The sequence below is a fragment of the Phalacrocorax carbo genome, chromosome 3, assembly GCF_963921805.1.
Source record: "Phalacrocorax carbo chromosome 3, bPhaCar2.1, whole genome shotgun sequence".
NCBI classification, from domain to species: Eukaryota; Metazoa; Chordata; class Aves; order Suliformes; family Phalacrocoracidae; genus Phalacrocorax; species Phalacrocorax carbo.
In genome coordinates this window covers 53682008-53706558 of record NC_087515.1, presented here as the reverse complement: position 1 = coordinate 53706558, position 24551 = coordinate 53682008, and the positions used below count along the sequence as shown (strand labels likewise).

At 36.0% G+C, this 24551-nt stretch overlaps 1 protein-coding gene across 2 annotated transcripts in view; it reads right to left on the bottom strand.

The window, feature by feature from the left end:
* Positions 1-24551, bottom strand: part of PRKN (parkin RBR E3 ubiquitin protein ligase) — a 775925-nt gene that overhangs the window by 487074 nt on the left and 264300 nt on the right. The gene's annotated exons all lie outside the window — the stretch shown is intronic.

Below are 24551 nucleotides of genomic sequence, written 5' to 3'. Positions count from 1 at the left end.
CTGGTATTTCCCTAACAAAATTTCCTAACAAAAACTGCAGTAAAACATAAAGCAAGAAACTAATTGATCAAGAATGGCTACTGAAGGTTTCAAGACCTTTCAGAATTCAAAGCAGAAGTATGCATAGGCTAACCTACTAAGGTAGCTCTGGTAATGAGCTAAGTTATAGCCTCAGGTCATACCACGGTGTTAGAAATAAATTATTTCAATTTTTATTATCTTTCTATATTAACCATCAAATAACATGACAGAAGAGATAAAGTAACATGTTAGGCTAAATTTATCACCTTTCTCACGTCCAGAAATAACATCTCAAAAAACCTGAGTTTAAGCCATATGTAAACTTAATTGCTCAAACTAATCATCAGTGGTGGGGTTAAGGATCAGTTTTGAAAGTTTAATACCCTTCAGTGCTGGGCAACAGCACCCCTGTCATGCAGGAATGGATGACAGGTCAAGAAAACAACAATAATTTTTCTCCAGTATATTTTGTACTGAATGCACTTCTATGGATGTTTAATAGCTCTTTAAATATATGAGAAATAATTACAAGCTAGAATCATAATGAGTTATATGTAATTAACATGATGTCATGGTGCTGATTGCCACTGATCTTATATGAATGAAGCTTGCAATTGTTGAAGAAACTTAATGACTTCCCACTCAGAAATATCGAAAGCATATCTGAGGGCAGTTCTAGAGTACGGAGATGAGACAAAGATCAAGGGAGAAGTGTTGGAGCAAGACAAAGTATCAGGAGACACAGGAATATCCTAAGTATTGTAACCCCCTCTCCATAAGGCCCTCTGTAAGCAGTTTTCCTTGCCATCTCCACCTTAGGCTTAGTTATCTGTGTTCAAGAGTGTCTAAGGTCTAGCGCCCACCATCATAACCTTGACTCAGCCTTCGAAGGAATGACCAAGTCGTGAGAAAGAGCTGTGAAAAAGTTTGTAGAAGGATAAAATTAAAATGGCAGAGAGAAAGGGTTGTGGAGATGGAGTCACTAGGCCAAGGATTCAAGGGGGAAAGTACCAACATGGGTAGTTATAAAATCCCAAAGAAAAAGATGAGGGGGTCAGTTGATCTGCCGCTGTTCACTGAGAGCTTACAGTTTAATGATCCAAGATACACAGACGACAGGTTTCATGTATTCTCACTAGTCTCCATTAAAATCTTTCCCAATGTTTTTGCCATTAATTCACATTCTGCTTTTCTCCCTAGTGTATTTTCTATATTAGCTATTTGTTGATGTAGATCATCAAATTAGCCATAGAAAAATCAGGAGGGTTCGAATAAGCCACACTGCAGGCTGCATAAGATCAGACCAACTGCTTCCATTTTAGAGAAGTATACAATAAATTATGCAAACCTGAATATCAGAAGTCTGAGGTGGAATTTTCCTACTTAAAAAGCAGGAGTGGGTCTGATATAGACAAAATCTGTTGTTCCACCTTCAAAAGCAATTTATTGATAATTTTATACTTCCAACATCTTAGTAACTTTCAAACAATGTACATTTAATGGGGACCAGGCTAATAGGCATGGCTAATATGTATGAATATATATGTACTCAGAAAACAATCCTTAATTTGCAGTTTTAACTTTCAAATATCATCAAATAAAGACATTATTACAAGCTAGTTTTAGTAAAATGCTTGGTGGTTTCTTCTATCAAAATCATTTAATTATGTTACTTGTACCAGCCAAAAAAACTTATGAAGGCATAAATGCAAAAGGCTGCTCATTTATGATCTATGTTGGGACCTGCCTTCTCATCCCAACGAGATACCCTCCCTTTTATAACCTCTTCAAAGCCCATTTCCTCACAAATATCCCATCACAAAAAGTATTAAAACTGTTCTCTCCCTTTAGTGTTTTATATGAAAATAGAAAGTAGCTTCCTCTGATGTGTATCCCAATGTTTTGTACTGTCTACCCATTTAGACTTTTAAGCTCCTTAGGACCTGAATTACCTCCTTTTTTCTGTGTTGTTAATGATGAATGTGCTGTGGGAGCTTTATACATGTTAGTGATAGCACAGACCAATTATTTTGATATGCATGACTAGCTAATCAGAAAACATTAGTCATAATGACTATAGACCTGATACTGAAATCTCTAATCCGTCAAAACACCCATTATCATCTACATGACTGTTTAAGTGAATAAAATCTGAATAGCGATATTAGGAGCTAGCCTAGTGTTTTCATTTGAACTGCATTTTCATATAGATGGTAATGATTACTGAGTCTTTCCTTTAACTCAGCTTTTAAAAGAGGACACAGCTACAGGAAGTCTTTCAACAGACTGAAAATTACATAAAGCTAACATTGTTTCAGATTCCATTATATTTACATTTAGACTAGTTGTGATCTGTAGAACGTAGACTGACTGTCAGAGACCTCTCAGACCATTTTAGCAAATTGCACCCACATAACGAAAAACACAGTTAGACGTGAAAAAAAAAAGTATTTTTCCAACTGTCTTCACTTTAAGGACTTTGCTTGAATCAATACAGTAGGAGGAAAAACATCTGCAATATAAGCCCAGTAGTCTTAAAGTAGTGAAAATTTCCACATAAAGCTAAATTTAAAAAAGTGTGGAGGTTGCACTTCTTCACCTAAAAAAAGAGAGATGGCTTAAAAGATCCTGTTCACTTTCTGAAAATACATCTGATATGTTCTGCCTATAATCTTTTCTTTTGTAATTGCCCAGCTTTACCTGCAAAGATTTCACAGAGCACATAGCTTTCCTCCCCAGACATATGTATGCAGATGCAAATTCATAAAACATTTCTACCTGTTGATGGTGATACTTATTCTTTATGTTGCCTATCTAATTTAGACCATGAGAATGGCATTTATTTGACAGCTAGATTCATCTAAACTGGTTGTGCTATAGTCTAGTGAGAAAAATAGGTATTTTTATGGTTTGATTAAATTCATCCTAAAGAAATAAAAAAAGATATAGATACGTCAGATAAGTTACACCTAAAAGGGTCTGTTTCTCTCTGTTGTGGGGATTTAGGACTACTAGGTCTGGTAGAGATATCTAAATTGCAAACCTCTAAAATTAGCTGAGATGAATCCAACTTGGTGATGCTGTACACAAGAACTCATGACAAACAGCTGTGGCATTTTGCAGTATGGATAACGATATTAAATAGACTAAACCTTAAAAAGTAATTCCTTTTCTTGAGACTCAAATACAATTTGCAGAATGTCTGTGGAGCTTGGGTAATTAAAGTATGTGGAAGACACAGCTATTTAAAAAACAAGAAATGGACTTGTCACTGTAACAAGGACTACAAACGATAGTAAGAGGATATCAAGAAAAGATCCGATTTGGCTGAAAAGGATATAATACATGTGTAAAAAGGGGAATATTGGAAGTAATGGACAAAGACAACAGGGGGGACATTTATCTTTTTAACTCCTTCCTTCTCAGTGAAAAATTTCTGTGTGCAAAAAATACCCCTAAAAAGTTTCAACTAATTAAAAAATGCAAAAAGAATAGTATTTGATTGGTTTTAAATTTCTGGAATTTGGGCAGAGAAAAAGTTATTAGGCTTTCTCTTTCAATCTTTATCATGAAAGAATCTTCTGCTTCCCTTGTCTGAGACACAGGATCATTTATGTTCACTTTCTTTATATTTCACCCCAATTCTTCCTTCATTATCTTGTTATCCATCTAACTTCTGTAATTACCTTCCCACCTTTTCATTCCCTTTCCTGACCTCTACATAAGCTTCACCTTTCTCTCACTTCTCATAAGATACTCTTCCTTCCTTCAGTTTGATTTTCAGACAAAGGAGCAAACTTTAACACTAAAGCTAGCATGGTTCCTATTAACAATAAGGAGTGAAGGCAGCAAAAGAGAAAAAGACAATTGTGATGATTCTACCACACAGCAAAACACGGGAGAGGGGGGGGGGGGGGGGGAAAGAATTTCATTAGACTGCTGAAAGTTTGGAAAATGATACATGGGAGACAAACATTGATAATTTGTACATCAGCAAAGTGTTCAAGACTAATGGTATCAAAAAGTCTCCAGGTGTCCCTGAAAATGTACTCCTTGTGAATGGGGAAACCACTATGCACCAACCATAACGTCCCCCACAAACCATCACCCTGAGCTGCTTTTTACCTCATTGAAGGGACTGAGCATGACCTGCAGTGATAACAACTGTCTGGAACTGGCCTATTTGTAGTTGCATGCAGGGTCTTCTGGATTTAAGCCTAAGCACACAAGGGAAGGGGAAGCTGCTTCAGAAAACTAAGCATGGGTGGCACATTTCTTACAGTGTAGGCTTCAGCATGAGCAGCAGATCCAGTTGAACACAATTTCAGCAAATAAACTAAGAAAAGTTTATGAATTACAAGCCAGTTGTACTGATCAGCTCCAGCACAGCTCTGGTTTCCTCCTTTTTGTCTAAGTTGAATTTGAGAACATGCACACTTGTTTGAAATTTCTGTATGGACAGCAGCATGCTTAGGGAAATAGCCATGACTGGACAGCTCCACACCCAGAGATCTTGAACACTCAGCTGCCAGGGCACAGCACAGCCGGGGAAGAGCAGTGGAGCCAGGAGCCAACAGTGACGGTATTGCAAATGGCAGCCAGGGTCTGGCCAACAGGGGCTCAGAGCCACCGCACCTGAGCAAGGTGAGCAGGCCATGTGCAGCGATGGCCACTTGCAGACCAGTAGTCACCAAGCAAGTCCATAAGGATGAGGTTGGTCCCAGCTCAGGCCAGGAAATCAAGTGAGCAAGTCAATGTCAGGAATAAGAAGATACACATCCAGACACAGCAAACTAATACCCTAGCCCAGGGACAGAACAAAGGTCAGGATCTGAGCTTAAACACAGCTCCCAGATCAGTGGGACCACAGCTCCTGCAGGTCTTTCTCACACAGCTCTTTTCACAGATGGCTGATCCAAGGTTACTGCCCTATTTCACAGCTGGCCTTTCACACAACCAGTTAAACACCCAAGGAAGGAAGAAGGCTGAAGAAGAAGTTGCAGAGCCTGTTGCTGCCATCATACCAAGCATGTGATATCCCAGAAATAGCCATGTGATGTCCAACAAGAAACAAAGTACTAACAGATCATGGAAAGTACCATGAAATCATTGGCTTCTTAATTGAGAATGTGCCACAGAATGTAGGAAAATAATCTAAAGAAACTATATTTAAAGTTATAGAATGGATGTCTGCATTTGCAAATTGAAGGTGAGATTGTATAGTTTCAAATGTATGGCATTTCACAAAGGTTCATCTGCATAGGAGATCATGCACAATTTAGTCAACCACGTTTTTGACAATATAGAATGTAGAATTCAAATTTCACTTTCTTGGTTAGTTTGAAATTTTATTCCTAGTGTTAGTGTGCAACCACAGTATCTAATTAGATGTTTCTTTTGACTGATAGTTCAAATAACAGCATACCCTCAGTCAAAATAATGGCTATTCCTACTGTGCTTATTCTATTAGCTCTCTACTAACTTCCAGTGTCCAAAAAAACCAGTTCTACTCACCTAATGTTGTCCAGATATAGGTAAGCTAAGATATTGATAGTAATTATCAGTAACTATGAGACCGGTAACAAGCAGCAACAACAGAATTGCTGTCAGTTTTGTTACAGAGTCTGTTACCCTATTACAAAACATTCTGAAAAAGTTTGTTTTTCAGAGCACCCAAGGAATAAATAGTGAGGTAGCAAAGTTTATGGAAGATAATTGCGTTACTCAAGTTACTAAAACATTAAAAAAGCTTCCTCAGCATTTGTAATAGAAATTACACTGGTACTGAATAAAAAGGAAAACTCCCTTGTGGCCAAATAACTGGTTAAAACACAGGAAACAGAGGTCAGGAATAAATGATCAGTTTTCTCAGTGCAGACCCAAAAGGAAATTGTGCGAGGACTTGAGCATTCACCATCAGAAAAAGAGAAATGAACAGTGAAATGACAAAGTTTGCTGGTGGTATGATTTTATTCAGGGTAGTAAAAATGAAAGCCAACTGGAAAAAACATTGAAGAATGCAGGATGCTGAGTGACTAATAATAAAATGAAAAATGAAATTCATTGTAGATAAATGTAAGGTAATGTACATGGGAAAAATGATTTTACACAAAGAGTGATGGTCTTGACTAGTTATTACCACACAGAAACAAGATCTTGGGGTTATAATAGATAGTTCTATGAAAATGTCAGCTCAATGCTCAGTAGCAATCAAAAAAGTAAATTGAATGGTAGGAATTATTAAGAGAGGAATAGAGAAAAAAAACACCCAAGAAAACGGTGCTATACAAATGCTGTAAAAATCCATGATGTGCTTCATTTTCAACAGCATGTGCAATTCTACCATTTCTATCTCAGAGCAGGATATGGTAGAACTGAAAACATACAAAAAAGAGGGAATGAATAATCAGTAGCATCCATGGCACAATCACTTAAATAGACAATGACTTTTTGGTAAAAAAAATCGACAGTTAAATGGGAATACCATAGAGGTCTACAAAATCGTAGAGGTATAAAGAAGGTGACTAAGAGTGGAACAGCATCCTGGAAAACATCACTACCAGACTGATTTATACAAGCTACTGGCAGAAGCTATGGATTGCCAATAGGATAGGGTGAATCTTTGATCTGATCTGGTGTAGCCACTGTCACATTTCATGTGAGAAAAAGATGGAAATAATCTATATTTCACTGTGCTGCTGAGTCCCTTCAGAAAGACTGTAGTTTGGACAGTGGTCCAACCTATTTTGACCTCCAGGCTGCAATGGGAAAGACACAGGACAGTCCTGCTTCTGCACCGCCCAGACCATGCCCTCTACTGGAGGCATTCTGTGCTCCTGCCCACGAGTCTTTACCAAATGACTTTCAAATATTTTTTTTTAAAAGTATAGATATTTATGCTCTTGGTTTTATCCGTAAGAACCTGCAAAAACTGAAGATATTTAGCTCTGTTTTAGTAGACACTTTAGCAATTAAATGACAACAGGTCTTTGTACAAGTCTCATGAGTTTAACCAACTAGATTATAAATCTTTAGATATTTTCTTTGAACTTTCTTGCCTGCTTTTTAATTTCAAGCTGTCACCCTAAGCTTTAAAAACTAATTGTTTTCTGCACTGCACCTTAATTTTCTGAAGAACATTTATCTCACAGTAATATTCTTTAAAGTATTAAGTGTCTTCATGTTGATTACAAAATGATCACAACTTGTACACCAATGTTGTTTAAAAAGTGCTTTTCATTTTCTGTTCTTCTGCTAGTGCTTTCACTCTTTTTATTAGTTCTGATCCCTCACTCATTCCAGAGTAAGATCTGTGAGCTATTTTTTTGTTTTGGTTTTCTAAAGTTTACTTTTATAAAGAAATATTAGTATTTTAAATATGTTTTTGCTATTCAGAGACATTTTCAAAGAGATTCCACCTGATGTAAAGAAACATCTTCCAAACAACCTGGTAGTAATGGCCAATTTTGATGGTTAAGCATACAGAACCATCAGTAATTTTGCAACAGCGTAGTATTCCATGTGCACCCCCTCAGGTTTAAAAGTATTACTGAAAAATGCTATATGCTTCATGAATAGTTAGAAAAGATGGGAATTAACACTTTGTTTAAGTTGCATACATTTATAGGAACTGATGATTCCACTGCCCTATGCCTATTCTCCGCAGAAATGAGAAAAACTTTGGAAGAGCTCCTACATCAGGGAAGGCTTGCGAAATAGATGTCTCATCCACAGTTGCACAATAGACCCCATACAGGTAGGAAAATGTTAATGGTGCTTTACCTAGGAGTTAGCTGGTGCAGACTGTTGGCAGATCAGGACCATGACAGTTAAACACCAATATTCACTAGCTATACTAAATTTTTTATTGCTGTAGATCCTTTTTTTCAAATTTGCAACTGAATATTCAGTTTTGACTAATTTTCTGCAATTTTTAAAATGTAAACAAAGACAGTAGGGAAACAGGAGCAGCAGGAGGAAAAGGAAGACACAGAAGTGAACCCTGGTAGGGAAACAACATTGCATAGATTAAAAATGACAATCAAAAGCTTTTTAAAATAATTATATTAACAGAAAAAAAATAAAATATTGAAGTCACACATATGAAGAGATACTTCCAGGAAAAACACAGGGGAGAAAATGTCATAGATGAGTATGGATCTAGGAAACATTTTGCAACAGTAGCAGTAGCAGGAGTACAATAAACATAGGAGGTTGCTATCAAACCAGCTTCTTTCATAACATAGAAAAAGAGTCAGACAGCAGCACTGTGATTTGCTGATTTTGAACAAGGTGACAGAGAACAGGCATACTATCAAAGAGATATTTTGCATAAGTAGAGAAGCTGAGTGTTGGAGAGGAGAGCCAGAGACTCAGTCAAAGAGGTATAAAAATAGTGGAGGAAAATAATAATGAAGAAATCACATTTTAACACTGAAAAAAAGGCACACAATAACGGAAGAATGATGAGGAAAAGGAATATTCTCCCTGACAGGATATATAAAGCTAAATAGCTGTATTAGAGAAGAGCTACAAAAACATACGGGCTGGACCAGCAGAATGTTGAACAGAGAACAGACAGAAGTATTGGCAATTTTCAAAAAGCGTGCCACAATGTATTGATTAAAAAGTGTAAGGAAGTGTTTGTCATTTCATAAGGGCTGTTGTATAGATAACAGCAGTATGAGGGTTTGATGAGAGAGATCATGATAAATGATATGTTACAAATTTACCTACTTTAGATGAGCTAAAAATGAAATCAAAGATCTTGAGCTCCTTGACCAAGAAATGCTTTCATCTTAATCATCCATCTCATTTGTAAGTGTGTATATACATATATCTGGTAAGAATGATGACACCTTATTTGCAGCAAAATGCTGAAAAGCTAAATAGTATGTCACTCTATATAGGGACTATCTGGATAGCTACACTGACAAGGAGCTCCAAGTTTGAATGCAGTCAACTTACTTTCATAAAATATAAATCAATTTTTTTTTTTTACCACAAGGGAAACAAGGTAAAGTGAGATTATGCATAACATCCAGCCACAGAACTTGTCAGCTGAATTAAAAAAGACTGTATTCGTGATTGGCCCTACTGAAAGTTCATGTTAGCAATAAGATACTTCAACACAAATATTATAATAAAGGTAATGGAAAGTAACTTCAACCCAAATTACTTCTCACCAACACGCTTCCACTTTAAAAACTCAGCATCTGAAGGCACTTTTGCTAGCTGTAAATATAGGTAGTGACAGAGACCAGAAAGGTCTCCAAGATTTGAAAATGTCAAAATAATGTAAGCTCCCACCCTCTACATTTAGCAAGAATCTGAATCTACTAAACCATATTATTTTGAAAGAACAGATGTTTTTCATGGATAAAAAAGTATATGATACATATGTGGAATTTATGACTGCAAAGACTTGCACACTCAACTGTAAGCAAAATTTCTTGGTTGTATTTAGAGAGTGATAACGTCTTAGAAAACAGATCAAATGGACCTTTCTGTAAACAGAAATAAGTAAAATTTATGTTTCATGGTTATATTACAAGCTAGAATGTAGAATAACCTCTGTTTTCCCTCTTCACCAACATCTTGCATCAGAGACCGAGTGCCAACCATCAGAAAAAGTGGATACAGATGTATGTACAATTGATTAGCAGATTAAAGATGCTGTGGTTACATGCAGACACACACATGCATTTACAGTCATATAAACTTACATGTTTAAAATTTAACACAAAGCTTTTTAATATATTAAATAAACATATATCAGGTGACATTTAAGAACTATTGGTAAAGGAAAATAATTGTATAAATTATACATTATAAAACCCATGATTCAAAACCTAAAACCAAAGCTATGAAAAGGAATTTGAATGCAATTGGAATTTTAAAAAAATTAGTTCCACCAATGTTGTATCTATTCCTTAAGATTGTCTTACAGACACTTTCACATATACATCTGCTTTTAAATGTTTCAGCTTCAAATACTGTTCAGATTTTCAGAAATTTACATTTTAAAAAATGATCCTATAACACAAAATTTATTTATAAATCAGTAAAAATATCACAATGTAGGGCTGCAGAACCTAATACAGACCTCAGAAAATCCTCTAATTAGCACTTAGCATAAGAAACCCGCAGTTAATGACAGGCCACAATCCAGGACAGAAGAACGACAAATATTTGGAAACCACATTATAGATGGTGCTATACACTTCCAATAAAATGTGACTCATAGTCTAAACTAGTCAGTTAACTGCTGACCAAAAAAAAAAGCGCAAATGTCTTTGGAGAGTACTTGAGATATACCTTGTATACATACTATATACATATACATATTATATACATATTCATATTAATGACAGATACAGCTTACTAAGAGATGATTCTAAGTCTAGAAGCTATGAATGGGATTGCAAGATGGATGTGTACTCTAAAATTTGGGGACAAAGCCCAGCAGGAATCAAGTTTATAACCAAACAGCCAATCCATTCCCCTACCACAAGATTCTTTATTTTTAGTCCTAATATTGAGGGACAAACTGAATAACTGGTTTGTCAAGGTTTTCATGTTTTGTTGACCAAAAGAGAAACTCTAGTCTGAATGACTGAATGTACAAGAAACAGCATTATTTCTTTATAAACTAAAAGAAACTCAGAGAGTTTAATAAACCTTGACTCTTTGCATATCATCCCTGTTTGAAAGTGATCCTAATCCTCTTGCTTCATTCCAGCTTTAGTGTACGTCCTGCAGGTTCAGTACAGTTTCAAGTACTGGTTTCAAGGATCTCCACCAGTGATACAGGGACATACACAGAAACGATATTATCAGTTACACAGATGGTATTATAAGTCTGTGCACACAACACCAACCATCTTCAGAAGTTCTGGAGATAACTGACAAATCCACCCTAACAAAATGTTATAATAATACTTCTGTTTGCAACTGGTGCTCTACTTAAGGCAAGAGAGGTCTCCAGGTCAAAGCTATTCTTTTTTAGTCATACTGTATATAACCATTGTGTATTTAAACAAAGAAAAATATGACAAGTAACTCCTTCTGACTCAAAACTACAGCTAATCCTGTCCTTTCTTGTTCTTTCCTTTTCCTTAACAAGCACTACATCATTATTCTAGCAGTAAAATAAATGACTAGTGAAAACGGACTGTCCATTAATGTGCTAAATAACTTGCCAGTGTTTTTATTCTAACAAATATTTCAGCATATTACAAAATGTTGCACAACAACAGTGTACCACAGAAGCTGCCTTTTCAATTGATCTGTGATATTCTTTTTCATTGTCAATGCCCTGCATGTCAGGCTCTTCACTCTGAAGCTCCCACAGAACTAGAATTTTAAAGATTATTTACTTTATCTATAACTCAGTTTATATATTTTTCACTATAGAGAGAAAATACCTGTACCAATAGTTCAAAATTGAACTAATGATTTTCCAAAACTCACTAATGACATGTGTAACTTATTATTTCATTAAAATTAATATTTTGAGGAAGCTCCTTAGCTGCTTCTAAATGAGTGACAAGATTTATATTAGTCAAGAATCTCTCTTAATGACTTGTCCAGAAAAATAGAAATAATTGTGTAAAGATGGCACTTTACCATGCTGTATTGCCACAACATAATGGTACAGTCATTGCATCACTTTCATATAATGCAATACTAGGACAATATTGTGAAGGGTAGGAATGGATGTTAAGAAAAAAGTCAACTTAGAATTTCACATACTATGTTCATATATGCTCTAAACTGAAATGTTGGATATGTGGCAACACCCCTTGGCTTTTAGAAGACAGTTTTGAAAATAAAAACATAAGTCAAGAAGGTTCTTTATTTCTTTAAACCATTCAGCAAAACGGTTTGGGAAGAAAGGATGCAGGTTTTCCAGGCTATTAAGACCAGCCCTAGATATTTAAGCAATGGGCAGTAAACAGCAGCTATTTGAAGTAACATGTATTAGAATGTTCAGTTTTTGCATATGCAAAGAGTTAAGTTCCTCCTGTGGAGGACGGAAAACACAAAACATTTCAGGAAAAGAAGGGAAGCAGAGATAGAGAGACAAAGAGAGACAGAATACACTTGTCCTTGAGCCCTAGGACCTTGAACCTCAAAACTTCTCTAGCCCTGCCTTAACTAACAGAATTCCCTGTCCACGGTTTAGCTGAGAGGCAGCAAGATTCATTGCATTAAAGTTAGATGCACAGAAAATGATATCATAGTAATCCTCACTGACATGTTAACATGTACAGCCTGCTGACCATCAATGTCTGTTATTTGATAAGAAACATGGAAATAATATTCTCAGTCTTTGATACAGTGGTATAGACTACTCCTACCCTTACAACTCTTACAGTTCCCTCAACACATCTGAAAATTCCCTGCAGTGTGGTGATGGTACCTACCATCTAGTGAGCTCCCTTGTTGGCCAAGATACATGATTCTACCTATGAGAGCTTTGAGTTTCAGCTCATAACCATTCCACACTGCATTTTGGGGAGAGTCTTCAGGGGGTGTCCAGCCAGAAAGCCTGTTGGCGTCATCATCTTCATAAACAACAGGAAAACACACGTTATTATCCAGAAGGAATACTATGGCTAATCTAATGTTTATGTACTTAAATTAACTCAAGATGAAGTTTCTAAGACTATAACTATGTATCTTTCACTATAACTCCTAATTACCCCTTTTTCCCTTAATGCAAGTCTGTGATCAAGTGAGAATGCAGTAGTAGGTAGGCCCTTAAGGACTTCTCAGTAAGAGATATTATCAATATATGATATGGTTCATTAATCAATATGTTCTCTGATTCATCAATTATTGGAAATTTTTGATACTATATATACAGTATCCTTAAATGTGGTATTAGTATTACACGTTGATCTCATTTTAGACACTAAAGTGCATAGCAATTCTCTTCTCAAGAAGATTAATTTAAATCAGGTCCTACTATCATTCTTCAACCTGCCAGTTTAGGAAACCATCCTCTGCCCCAAGTCAGCTTTCCTACCACATGAACTGTTGAGGCTCCACTACTTGCCACACTATGTACAGAACAGAGCTTTAGCAATTGGTTGTTACCTTATTCCTGATTAGTCTGACATCTTCACTCTCAGTTGTTCCTGTAGTGCCGCAACAATCAATTAAGCCAATCGATTTTGGAGAATGGTTTTGTTGAAGTTAAACAGGAACACTTAAAGACTATTATTTTGAATGTTCAACTTGAGATGTACTTCATATCTCTTAATCTCTACAAAAGCTTGTTCCCTTTCTTCCATCTCACATGAATTTAAGAAAGCATTTTTTTTATCTTTCCATACCAAACTTTTGACAGTTTCACAAATACAAGTGCTGGGGAGTCTCCCTTCTAGTGACCTGAAACTCAAAATTCAAATGAATTTAAAAAAAAATTTAAATTCTCTTGAATTCCCAAGTCTACCATAAGTTAGAAGACATTTGTGCAGCCTCTAAAGAAACAAGACTTCATCTAGGTGCCTCCCCACTTTCTTCATCAGTAACCATTTTATTTCTAGCTGATTTTCGTGTGTTAGTCAATGAAGGATGATAGTACTCTAGGAAACAATCAAGATATTATCTACAGTCAAGATATAACTACATCTCCAGTACTTAACTCAGATTCCTTACCTAATATGCATCTGTGCAGAAGGTAATCAATGCTGTAGTTCTGCCATATTTATAGTATATTTGTAAGACATTCAGTCAGAGAAAGAGATTTCAGTACCTGGAGCTATTTTTACAGATGGCAATATTTAATGAAGACATTTTATTTATCTATAGATGTTTTATTTATCTATATATTGCTGGTCAAACACAGATCTTAGTGCTTGGGTGGCAGAAATAAAATGTATTTGTTCACATCTATACTGCTAGATTTACTGTATCTGAAAAATCCCTACTACAGATTAGGAGACAGAATGTGGAGGACAGGTAATGCTTCTGTTTGAAACAGAATTTTTTGCATCTCCATCCTAAAGATTTTACAATGATTAAAGTTATAAAGAAGATATTGCTCAAGATGAGTCAAATATTAGCTCATCTATGGCTGTCGTTATGTTTCTAACAAGACAAAAATCACTGTGGACAACATTATGGGGTTTAGAAACCAGGATACGAAGATCAATAGTTATTCACCACAGATTAGGTAACAATAGGTATAAAAGTACAATATCCATAATCATTAATCTGCATCAAATCTTGAATTTAGATCTTGACCTTCCACAGCTAAAGACAGTAGAGGTTTTGCTATTTATGTCATTATTATTAGCATAAGCACAGCATTCTGTTCAAGAGAACTAGAATCTGCCTGGGTAATGTCCCTGATAATGTTAATCAGGGTCTTCATCTGGCCATATATACAGTTCAGACTTTATTTAAAACACTGTTGATGTTTGATTGAGCTACTTCAAAAATAATTTTTGGATGCTGAGAAGAGTTGCAGTAGATAAAAACTCAGTTGCCAGGTGGTACAGCTTTAAACCACAAACTGACAGATTGTTGCCAGACAGAGTTTTCTTCCAGTAATATATACTGAGTATTTATTGCATGACAAAGCTATGGAGAAAACTGTAGCGAGCAAAAGGAGGGATCAAGGCTCCAGGTACTTTGGTTACTCAAATAAAATGTTTATTTTTGTTACAACTTTGGTTAAACCATCTTCATAGAAAATATGCAATAAAATAACGTCAGCCAGCACTGGAAACCAGGATATCAGGGTTTATCACAGAATCCTTGACACATTGTGCAGTGTTGCATGAAGCAGAACATCAAGGAGTACAGTACATGGTGAACAGGCTCAACCTGGAGCATGATATCCTGCTGTTCCCCCTCGCCTGCATCTCAACTCCCCATCCAAATATCCATATGTTTCTTTCTTTGTCCCTATCCCTGTCTTTTGACAGGTAAACGTCAAGACTCACAGAACTGACTGCTACACCATGATGGAAGCTTGGAAAGGGAGTGCTGGTTCTCACCAAACATGTTGGCTTTCAGGGTCCCCCAGGACACTTTGCTTCAGGATGCAGCTCTTACCTTTGATTTTTCAATCTTTGTTTTGCTGAGTAGGATGGTAGTTAAAAATATATGAACATATATATATATATTTTAAATATATATATAAAAAAGATGAGTTTGCATTTTAGTGGAAATTTAGTTACAGATATTCTACTCTGGAAATACAGAAATTGTTGCAGGTAGATAGACTGTCAGAACTAAATCTGAAGTATTCATCTACAAATACCAGTTAAGGCAGCAGCTGGATGCAACTGCTAAATCAGAATCTGACATATTCTCAAGGTCAAAGAGCTAAGAGTGAATACCCACATAGATGCCAACAGTACAGACAAGCTTGTAAGACACAGTTTCAGGTGTATCAGTGAATACAAAGACTAGCATTCAAACTAGCATTTGAACTAGCATTCAAAAATGCTAGTTTTGAATCTTCAGGTTAACCATTAAATAGGGACTTCCAGACCCTGGATACCTCACTAAGGGAACTGTGATTCTGACACAGTAGTTGTACAAAAAAAACCCGGTGCAACAGCACTTATAATCCAGCTCAGAAATATTGAAGGCAGTTTCACTTGGAGGCCACTGTATCATTCTATATCATAAGTAAAAGGCAGATCAAGGAAGACATTTTCTTAATTTATTTTCTTTTCAGTTTGGTAATTTGATCACAAATGCTGTAATCCTAAATTCAGCTTTCTGCCCAGTGCCAAAAGATCCCATAGAACCATAGAACGGTTTGGGTCCTTTTTATGGACCATAAAGATCATCTAGTTCCAAACCCCTAGCACAGACAAGGACACCTTCCACTAGACCGGGTGGCTCAGAGCTGCATCCAGCTTGGCCTTGAACACTGCCAGGGATGAGGGAGATATCCACAACTTCTCTGGGCAACCTGTTCCAGTGCACTAACCAGCGTGCAGTTAACAGTGACTCCAGACAGCTGTTTCCGACTGACACAGTTTTCATATAATGGAGATACAAAATCTTCCTCTCTCGGTAAAGTGCTTTGAGATTGCCAGGTTAAAACAACCCTTCACGAGTGTAAAATAAGACTAAATGTTTAGCGACCTCCAATAACAGAGCAGATCCTGTAGGCATACAGAGTCCCTGTCCAGAAAAGAACAGAGGTCTAAGTCCAAAAGACATGAAGAATCCTGGAAGGCTCTGAGAAGGATGGTTACAAGTACAGAAGATTCATTGCTGCTCTGCTCCCTCCCCTTGTCCATTCAAAAATACATTTTTCATCATTTGATGTAAGTTATGGTCCAATTCTTTTTTCTCATTTCAGTCTCAATGTGACAAAAACACTGGTACATGACTTTCAAAAAACAATAATTCATGTCAAAAACAATTAGAATTTTCCAGCATATAAAAATTCCAGAAGCTTGTAGCATATATTTAATAATTACAAAAGACAATGGTTGCTTGCACAGCATCGGTCTTCATTCTGCTTCAACTGGACAAAATCTTAATTGCTGGGCATGATGTACGAAGTGTTGCCTCATGAAGAACTTGTAAAGATGAGCAAGGTTTAAGCAAAAGGTTCCATGTACTTCAGAGCAGGGGAAGAAAATCCTCCAATGAAGGATTTGTGGAAATCCACATGAATTTGATATAGAATCTCAGTTCTAATGGTTATATATTCTCTAAAAGAAAGAAAGAAAGAAAGAAAAAAAAAAAAAACCAAAACAAAAAACCCAAGAGAGGCACAAAAGATGAACAAAACAACTGAAATCCTTGCTGGCAGTCTCTGAAGAGAAGCCTGAATGGACACAAAGGCCACTACCTTGGCATCTCTAACAATAGTCCCCCAGGTAGCAGTGGAAATGTGAAACGTTCACCGAAACAAAGCTGCTGGCAAAATTCAAAACACTTTTGGTGCATCAATGCAAGAGCATGCCTTTAATTCTGCTTTTCTGTGAATATGAATTAGATCTTTTGAATTGACTGTCCATTTTCCTACCACAACCATTCTTTTCTTAAAAATAAACCCCTGTCTTCCCCTGCCAAATACAATGATCTTTTTCTTTCACTGAAGTTCAAATTTAGTCCCACTGAAGCTATTTGTCTTTATAAAGAGAGAGCAGGGTGTGCTTTGTGTGGCTATTTTTTATCTTCTAGTATCAACCGAATTTATTAAACCATCTATCTGTTCCATGTAATTACTTTCCGTCGATCAAGTCTTCCTAATAGGCCTGTTCTCCCAATGTCCTTGCTGCGTGCACAGATCTCCCAACGACACTAATGATTCCTGGGCACGTGATTCGAGAGAAGACTATGTCTCATGCCTTTTTGAGTGGTAAGACTTCGTAACATGTAGTGCAAGCACTAAGCTGCAGAGTAACGACAACTACTGTTTTGTAACGAACTTCAAACAAAGCATTCTTCTTATTTGTGCCTCATAATTGGACTCTTCCTGTTAAACAAGAATCACCCTACATCTCTACTGTCATGTTTTTACACATAAGAGGTGTTTCCTAAGTGTTACTCTCCTATTTTTCCCAGTGGCATCAGTAATTAATTCATGCCAACAATTATTTTGAAAAACGTAACATAGTTTTGTTTAATCAACACAGATCATTTCCCACCTACAAAAGCCACCTCCAGCTGGCGGCATAAAGATGTGACCGAAGAGTTTGCATAAGAAAGTCCATCCGTGCTGTCACCCATAAACAATCAAAATATATTCCAAGGACACAACGGTGTTCCCACCCCAGCCCTTGACACAGGGGAGTTAGCAAATGTTACTGGCTTCAATTAACATGAAAGGGCCTTTAAAAACAACAAAGTAATTAGACACGTTCATGAGAGATAATTATGTCATGTAAAGATGAACATTCCCAAAAGTGCTTTTGGCTCTATTAGAAAAGAACATTTCTCCTCTCAGATGGATTTCAGAGACATGCAGGGTGTGAGAAAATGGCACCATTCTCATCAGTGTTAAAAGCATATGATATGAATGAGGTCTCTAGCATGGCACTGACTGCAATAAATTATCAAGTGTGTTTTCTGTTTTTTGAAATGGGCTCAATTTATCATTTTATTGAAAAGGTTCCATTATGCTAATGTATTATAAAATCACATTTTGCTGTTGCTGGAAGGTCAAGAGGGGATACCAATTTTTACATACAGAACTTGGAAGTATTGCAGCAGTGAGTTGTCAAGGGTTAATAACCCTAACAGAAGATACAATATACATAAGAGCAAACTTCCAAGGACTTTGTAATGACAAATTTTCATAACCCTGCTGGAAGCAGAATAACCAGAATATTTTTTTTTAGTGTAACTATTTCAAAATACATTTTGACAGAACTAGCAATAGTTAATTGGTGGGCTGAAAAATCTCCCTCTGTTCTCCAGCTAACCCTTGAATTGGCACTGGAGACTGTTTAGGAAGAGCTATTTCAATGAAGGTCAGGTTAGAGAACGCCATTATCGTTCTTGTCAACTTACCCAGATAGTAGACATGAAGGATAATCAGACAGAGGTGATTACTTGCAAAAAGTAATAATCCTTCTCTAAATATAACATGATATAATAACAATGTTTGCCTTCTTTTGAAGTATTGGATACAAAACAGGTAAGTATTAAAAGAGGAAGAGAACTAGATTTAGACAGACAATTGGCGTGATCTTTTGTGGCTGAGATGTGACTTGTATCCAGAAAATCTCTTTTCTTTTGCACAACAAAAAATAGAGTATTGTTTCAGAAACATTACCATAGTATGAATAACATTTAATGGGAAGCATTTTCTTATGGACATGCCTTGCCTTACCTCTAAACACACTCACAGAACATAATCGAAGAAGCTACAGCAACTAATCGAAAGGGATAATTTAAAGTATACTGACATGAACAGGCTGCCCCAGGAAGTGGTTGAGTCACCATCCATGAAAGTATTTAAAAGATGTGTATATGTGGCACTTAGGGATGTGGTTTAGTGGTGGACTTGGCAGTGTTAGGTTAATGGTTGTACTTGATGATCTTAAAGGTCTTTTCCAACCTAAACAATTCTATGATTCTATGACTGCAATATATTTTAGCAGTTGAAAACAAATAAGTGGAGCTAGAGCACTGTGACCATTACTTCAATGAATCATCAATAAATACTTTTCTGGATTTCAGAGCTTCAAACACGGATCACAGTTCGAGAACTTCTGCCGTACAACATTTACCAAACAGCTTGGAAACTCCTCTGAAACTTTAAAGAAGTTCTTATTACACACATAGGAAATATTTAGCAGAATTTATTTAAAATTAAATGTAATCTCACTGTACCATATAACAATGTTATTGTCATACTCTTCTCTTAGTGCATACCTGGATTTTCAGATCTCGGTTGCACATACTTAAAACATGGTAACTTCTGAAAAACATACTGTAACACTGTGATGACCTAGTCAGGCACAATGTGTAAGCATTTGGCATTATGTGATCAATGTGACCACCAAAGGGACAAAGGTGTGTGTAGTTGCACGCAGGAGGCATCCAAGTGACAAAAGGTTGTAAAACAAAACAAAACAAGCATGAGGAACTGCAAATGGGCAGAACACTTTGCAGGGATGGAATAGCCATGAAGGGTAGCTGGCAAAACCAAAACCAACGGAAGCAATAAGGAGCACAGAGGAGATTCCCTTTTTGGACAGGGGCAAAATCAAACAAGAAAAGGAAAGATGGAGAGGAAGTCTGCTTTTGTTCCTGTTTCTCTTGCCAAAGTGCTCTCAGGCCTGACCAACTCAATTTCTGTGACTAAAATGCACCAGTGCAACCTACATGGCACCAGCTCTGTAGGATCGTACACTCACAGCAAAATTAGGATAAAAGGTCTAACAGTTAAAAGCTTAACAGTTTTGTGTATGTAATGAATGCATAGTGATAATGATTAACAATGTGCAGGAACTAACCATTAGCACAAAGGGACTTGCTAATGCAGGAATTTTGTAGTTTCGTTCTAAGGTTTAAACTGGAATTGTACATACAGTAAATTTACAGTGTGTAATGAAGACAAACACAGCCATGCTTCCCAGAAATTATTTGCCAAAATCAGGACTACTATACTATTGCTGAGATGGTACTTTATTCTGCTTTTCTGAAAAAGTAAATTAATACCTTCCCTTTTCTAGATGTAGATTGAACCTCAAATTGATATTGCATTTCATATTTAAAAGTTTGCAAAATAATGCATTATAGAAAATCTGAATCAAAGGTAGACTAAATCGCAATGTGCTGCATAATGCATTTTTGTTTACATGAAAAGTGGTTTAATCCTAATACAAAAGTAAAGTCGGTGCACCAAATCTGAAAATGCCATAGTAACCTAACTAGTTACTAGAATGTGTCTGCTGAAACAATACATTGGTTGCATATTAAGTAATTTATTACTTTTTCTTGTACAGCAATATGAACATAATTCAAATGAATGTCTGTCAAAAAGAACTACTGTAAGAATCATGTAACCACCATTAAAAGGTGTATTAACATTTGAAGAAATTTATGAAAGGTAGGTGTAAATACGTTAATTATTTGGTTTTAGAGCAAAATTTTCATAACTTTGGGAAAAATGATCTAAATACCAAATGCAAATTGCACAGAATACTGATTTCCCCTTCGCAAACTACTGATTTACAATACCATGGACCTAAGGCACAGTTAATTAATTAATTTATGTTATAAATAATACACATATTATTTGTAGAGATATCAAGGGAAAAATATCTTTATACTGATTAATTTCCCATGTAAAAATGGAGCTAAATGACAGGAGAAAAATTTTAATAATCCTTTTTCTCTTTTCTAAGGGAATAGTAAATACTTAGATATTTGTTTTTGTGACAGAGCAAAGCAAAACTAGGTCATGGGGAGATAAGTTCATTGTTGTCTTAGTTTTTCCTGGTGCAGTTGCTAAACACTTACAGAGCTTCATGTCTCAGAGTATCAGTAGAGATGTTCTTGCAGTGCTGGAGGCCATTTTGGATGGATCAGTGCTCACGTTTTGATGGCATTCTCAAAAAGAGGATTAGAAAAAGATGCAGTTGTACTTGGCTTGGTACTGGGTAGGGGCACTCAGCCTAACACCATGTTAAAATGGGGAGGTAGAGATGTACACCATACCATTGCCCAATCTGGAACTAATCTGACCTTATAAGTTTTGTAAAATTGTGAAGTAATTTTAAAATACTTCAGGAGCTTAGACTACTCATTTACTTCTACCAAACCTGACACAAAAATTTGTATCCTTTTTGATTAAAAGAATCATAATAAAAATTAATTCAATTACAGAGCACACGCATTTGAATGCACAGTCAACAAAATACTATTAAAAATTATTCATACAGTGTCAGCAATATCCCCAGTTAAATTTATTTGGTTGTTGTTTTTTTTTAAAATTCATCAGAGCTTCTTTCAGAATTATGCATCGTTCTGATTACTCAAGCCCTAAACTGTGGCTTTCCCTTCTAAGAGTTTTTGCTTATGTCTTTCACATATCACTCTTACACAGACTGGTAATCAGCTCATCACTTTATGCTTTTAAGCACTGAAAACACTGAGGTTTTGCTGATGACAGTTTTACCTGCCCTAACTCACAGTCTGTTATTTGCAAGGTCAGGAGGCTTTAACATATATTTAGTTTTGGTAAGGCATTTCCTAACTTGGTTGGAAAAGAATCAATCCCCTTTTTTTCTATAATTTACAGCTTGGCACACCTAAGTCAATATATACCAGTACCTTAATTACTCTTCTCTGAGAAGAGGAACATGGAAAGATAAGGAGACAGAGACAACTGGCATGCAAGCATTTTTAAAAGGCTAGCTAAAGAGCACCAGGATTTTCTAGGGAACTGACCAGATGAGTGCTATTTAAAAGCTGTAAAGGAAAAGACCTAAGAAATGATGACCACATCTAATCAATTCAGACAAAATAATCACCAGCTGATAATGGATTAAACTGGGAATTAAATAGGTAAAAACATTAATATCAGCTTACAGAAAACAGATGCTGTCAAACTAACTTAGGGGTTCTTATGAGATTACAAATTTGCTTGACATGGGTAACTGATAAATACATTTAGAGAGGGAAGCCATGTGATTCTTTAGTCTGACCTCCTGCCTAGCACAGTCGATGCTACTTCTAGGATGAAGTCCAATCTTTTTTGCTGGACATATGGACATATGGCAGGGACATAGGGTCAGCATCCTGTGGTAACAACAGAAATACCTTAGGCTTCAGAAAGAGATGAAGTCTTTTAGCATTTACTGCTACAGTTATGGAGTAGCTGTGTAGCATGTTAGACTGAACAATAATCAGTTAATTAATCTCCTGCCTCTAAATTGTAAGTTTAAATTTGTCCTCTACTCATTGCATGTGATCTCTCACACACAGAAAAGATTATACTTAGTTTACTGTACAGGTTTCTACTGTAGACTGATCACAACAACCATCACCTTCTAAGAAATAGCTTGATAAATATAATTTCAAGCAGCAGCAGTGGCATAGGCAGTCTTCAGCCACTCATTCCCACTACTATTACTCATTTCAGCTGTGCCAAAGAAAATCCTTATTATGCAGTAAAGTTGAATGGAAAATTAATGTCTGGATTAATCTTTTTTCTTTTTTTTTTTCTTGCTGGATTATTTTTAACCCAGACTACTCCTTAACTCAGTGAATTATGTGACTACAAATTCACCCGCCCCTAAGCCTAATAAAAAAACCATCAGAATCCCCCATATTGACAAAAGTATTGGGGCTAAACAGACACAAGAACAAGTTTTCATAGTGAGAGTCAAAACAAGCCAAGGAGAAGATAACAGGTTTTTAATAAGTACTTGGTACTAACATCCTGCCAGGCAGAACTGTCAGTCATTAGGGTAGTTCTTCTTTTTTCTTTCCTTATGATAAAAAAAATCTGTTTAACGTAATCACAGATAAAAACTATTCCACATATATTCTCAATACAGTTTTTTTCCTCAGTTGTCATTCTGACACGAAAATACTTGCTGCAATAGAAGACACCTATCAGTTTGTATTTGTCTTCACAGAGTTTGCAGAGCGTGGAAAAACACACTACATGACAAATTTTGAAAGGCCTCATAGTATAGGAATAGTATATATTGTGTATATATACAATTATATATATGCTATCTATATACACACACACTATATATATATACAGTACAATAATACGTATAGTATATAGAAATACAATGTAGACAGTTTAAGCTATTCTGTAAAAACTAGCACAATTATTAAAGCCCTGTACACACCATGTAGATTAGTGAAAAAATAAATAAGGAATAGCATTATAAAACTCACAGCATTGCCTTGCTTTGGACAGTAAGCCCAGCCTGAAACCCTCTCCCTACTTTACCAGATTCAAATCCGCATGTGCCAACTCTCATCTCATTATTCATTCAGACTGGGAGATGTGGATCATTAAGCTGGGTACTAATTTGTTCCTAAACTGCACTCATTCATCATTAGTTGGCAGTGAGAGGTTGATCAAGTCAGTTGTGGAATACTGCTGTGACCCTCCCACAAACTGCATATTTTCTGCATGAGTTACTTAAGAAATTCTCCAGTAGTTAATTTAACAGTTTTAGTAGCCATTTTGGTGCACATGATGATTTCTGTGGTGAGGTTAGTCGCAGAGGTATCTCCGTCACATTCACAAATAATCTCCTGCACTCTGGACATATATGTTTGGGATTATCTTCCATATTGTGTATAATGGATATTTGTGTACTGATCTTTCTAAAAAGACATCTCTGATGGACTATTACGACAAATCACGACAGAGTCTGGTATTACGCAGAATGATGTCTCTTCACTGGAGAAAAAACACGGTTGTCAGTAAGGATTAGCTAGACTGTGTGAGGAAGAGGTTACTCTGAGAAATTCATGTAATAGCTAAAATATTCTTGTATTTCCTTCTGACTTGAGCTTCTCTCTCATAAACAATTTTAAATATTACAGCACAACCCATTTGCAGTAACTTAACTTGTGCCTCAGATGATTTTTCATTATAAAGAGAGGATATTTTCAGTAATAATTTGGTGGATGAAAAACTACTAAAATCCATAGTATGAATCATCATCATATTTTGTGCCAGCTATGTTTTTATAAATAATAAGTCTATTGTTTAGAAATATTTTTTACAAAATGTATGCGCATGAAAACATTACAACAGATTGGGAATTAAACACATTTGCAATGCATAAGCTGCCCAACATTCTAGTTAAGGAAACTTCCGTAATCTAAATTTTACAGAGACTATTTTTTGCCTTCTCATAGACCTCTGGGGTTTTTGCCAGCTTGTAATAATTTGTAAAAATATTAGCATAATACAAGTTAGAGACAGGAACAACACAAGAAATCACTCTGCTTATCCACTAAACAAAATTATTTTGCTAGAAGACACATCAGTAGTTTATAATCTTTTAATATAGTTGTATTTTTTGTTTAATAACGAAAAGAGACCATAT